Here is a 3,938-nt window from a genome sequence, read left to right on the forward strand (position 1 = left end):
AGAATCCCCGCGCTACGCTTCCCCTCGCCTACGAGTATTCCCCGCACCCCGCGCTCCCCTCTAGCCCCATGGCTTAGAACTCGCCTAGTATATCTACTATCAATACTTTTTATGTCACAGTTCATAGAATATTTGCAGAGTTAGAATGTCGAAAAGCAGTCTATGAAAAGTTGAGCACGAGTTTTGGTTTTTTAACTAAAGGAATTACAATGGATGATAAAACTATTGCTAAAAATGCTGCCAGATTAAGTAATGAATATAAAGAAGACTTGCCAGATTTTTTTTAGAATCGTTTTAAAATGAGTGTCTCCATTTCTTTGGATTTTTAAAAAATTTAGGTGAACCTCCAAGCACTATTCGAGAGATGTGCAACATGATATATGTACTATAAAGGCCTCCAAGAAGTGTATCCTTACATTAACATCGTACTTAGAATTTTCTTATACATACCTGTAACAAACTGTTCAGCAGAAAGATCTTTCTCAGTATTACGGCGCGTTAAAAATTATCTCCGATCTACGATGTGTGATGAACGTCTCAACTGTTCAGCAGTCCTTACAATTGAGTCAGAAATCGCAAAACGTATAAATTATGATGATATAATTGATTCATTTCCTGATGCTCAGTCGCGTAGAAAGGTAATAAAATAAGTAATAATTGAAGAAGTAATTCACAATTAAAGGACCTTCATTTAACAAATATTTTGTAGTCAAAGTCAACATCTCAATTAAAAATAAACTTTAAAAAATTAAAAAAAATTAAAAAACAGAAAAAACCAAAAAACCCGAAAAACAAAAACAAAAAACCGGAGTGTGAAGTTCTATCGTGTAGCCTTCTCGTGGCACACTCTGAGTGGTATTTAATAATTCATTTAATATAATAAATAATCAATTATAATACCAGCTAATACACGTAGGTTTTTTCGCAATATTATACAAGTTGATAAGTTACATTAGGTTAAAAGTTGTTACATTTAGGATTTATTTTGCACAGGCATTAGACTTGTTAAGTTAACAGTTGTTACACTTAGGTCATCATGTTTAGATCGCGTTATGCATTTCTTATAAAAATTCTAATTTTCACTACCTGTACAAGGGGCAGCAGCTGATTTTCATCCCCAAGCGGCAAAATACATAAATCCGCGCCTGACATTTTATTATCAAAGAATTGGAAAGAGTAAGGGTACTAGGAATCAGGCGCAGAAGACGTCGCGCAAATAATATACTTATAAAGAGTGAAACTTTTTTATTCACTAAACGCGCTTACATGTTTCGACTCATTTTTGAGCCTTCCTCAGAGCAAACAAACACTAACATATATAAAGTAAAAATTATCCTGTCATGGTGAGCTCCCCTACATCGAGAATTTCAATGCCAGAATTAAATAAAAAGAAAGAAAAGGAAAATGACAAAGAAGGAAAATGGGTTCCCATTGACTATGCGATGGACTGTATCTAAGACCAGTGGCGATTTATTTCTTGAGATTGTTGTTTACCGAAGGAGGAATTCATCAAAGCGGTTCATTTTATTTTAGATTCTACTTTCTTTGTGTTTGATAGTGTTGTATATAAACGGAATTATGGTACTCCCATGGGCTCCCCGTTGTCTCCCGTCATCGCGGATCTAGTTATGCGTAAATTGGAGAATAGAGCTTTGTCTTTGATTCAGTTTCCGTTGCCCCTTTACTATAGGTATGTTGATGATATAATCATGGCAGCGCCTGTTTCTTCGGTTAGTTCCATTCTTGATGTCTTTAATTCTCAGCATCCTAGGCTTCAATTTACTATGGAGGTGGGTGTTATATCTGGTACCACGTGTATCGGTTTAATAATTGACTCAACAGTCTTGCTTTAATAGTGTTTCTTTATTAACCTATAAAGACTTTTACTTTTGACGATGTCGTTAAGGTGCACAATTGAATTAACAATCACCATCATGGCCGCTCGCTCTCCTCAAGCTCGCTTTACATTTTTATGCTTAAGACTAGTTCGCATGGACGTTATCTTAATACAAAACATTTCTTCCCTTTCATAAATCTAATTTCTCGGGGATTTTTATAATTCTTCCATAACGCGAGGTACGACTCGTAGAATTTGACGTGATATTCGTTGTACTATCTGGTAAGCTAGGTAATTTGCTGTCGTTTAAGGGTGTTGTTTTTGTAGATTCCCCTTTTGTATCTGATATAACTTCCGTATCCTGACTAAAACTACAAGGACTCTTGTTATTCTCACTATTTGTGGTGCTACAAGTTGGTGGTGTCTCAACATATTGTGCTGTACTAACATTTCTTTTAAATTCCCCCACTTCTGCCTGGGATGAAGGGTACATTCGTATATCATTTGCATGTACATGGTTCAATATATCACCATCAACTTGCACCATATACAGTTGCATGCGCAAAAGTGTCCGGCCAAAGATATTTTTATGATTATTAACGTAGAAAGGGTACAAAATAAAAACACAAATATACCATCATAAAGTATCTTTATTATGCAATCAAAACATACAACTCAAAAATTATTTCTAACGATTTAGAATTTTTTGTAACAAAAATAACAATTATGGCTTTTTCATAACTATCCGGCCAAGTACAAATTATACACTAAATAAAGAGAAAAACGCGGTAATTCAAGAAAAAAGTTTTATATGTCAATAAATGCAACATTTTCATCAATACTTAGTAGCCATACCCTTCGAAGCTATCACGGCGGCACATCGGTAAGGCATTGATTCGATAAGTTTGATGATTTTGTCTTGAGAGATATCTTTCGACTCTTTTTGGACTTTTTCCCACAAAGCAGTTTTGTTGGCACAATTTTCAGTTCCTATTCTTAGTTTTAACTCTTGCCATAAATGTTCTATAGGATTTAAGTCAGGAGATTGACTTGGCCACTCTAAAACTCGGATTTTTTGCTTGCTAAAAAACTCCTGAAGGAGCTGTGCTCGATGTTTCGGGTCATTGTCCTGTTGAAAAATCCATCCTTGTGGCAAATTCTGACAAGCATAAGGTAGCATTTGTTCCAACAGAATATTTCTATACATAGCAGAATCCATAGTGCCTTCAATTTTAAATATTGGACCGACGCCTTTCCAAGAAAATGCACCCCAAAGCATAATGCTACCTCCACCGTGCTTCACAGTTGGTATTTGATATCGCGAATCATTTCTAGTGCCTTTTGGTCGTTGAACGTACCGTCTACCATCATTTCCAAACAAATTAATTTTAGTTTCATCTGAAAACATGACTTTCGTCCAATCTTCAACAGTCCAGCTACCGTGTTTTTTTGCAAATTCTAATCTGGCCTTCTTATTTTTTTTGCTAATAAGCGGTTTCTGAACTTCAACGCGTCCAAAAAGTCCTACTTCTTTCAATCTGCGTGAAACCATACTTTGACTTATGTCAGCCAATTTTTCTTCGTAACTCGCGTGCGATGACCGCGGCATTCTTTTTCACATCTACGACAGCCTTTCTCTTAATCACTTTATCGACACGATTAGTAGTTTTTCTTGGCCTCCCAGGGCAGGGTTTATCTTTTAGAGCACCTGTAGTCTTGAATTTATTTATTATATCGTTAACAGTCGATTTACCTAATTCCAAAACATCAGCTATTTCACGTGAAACTTTTCCTTCGTTGTGAAACTTGATCACCAATTTACGTATGTCTAAAGACGTGCGTTTCGGCATTTTGACTGAGTATAACTGATCGAATAATAGAAAAGAAATGTGCTCTTAATGTTTACATACCTTCGTGACCGATAACGTAAACAAAGCCGTGCAAATTATACGTTCTTGGAATTTGGCCGAACAATTATGAAGAAGTAAAATGTGTTATTTTAGTTGTAAATACGTGTTAATCGTTATAAACAATTTTTTAATTATGCATTTTAATTACATGCCAAAAGTACTTTATGATGATATATTTGTGTTTTTATTTT

Source organism: Trachymyrmex cornetzi, unplaced genomic scaffold (assembly GCF_001594075.2).
Source record: "Trachymyrmex cornetzi isolate Tcor2-1 unplaced genomic scaffold, Tcor1.1 scaffold336, whole genome shotgun sequence".
In the NCBI taxonomy this organism is placed as follows: Eukaryota; Metazoa; Arthropoda; class Insecta; order Hymenoptera; family Formicidae; genus Trachymyrmex; species Trachymyrmex cornetzi.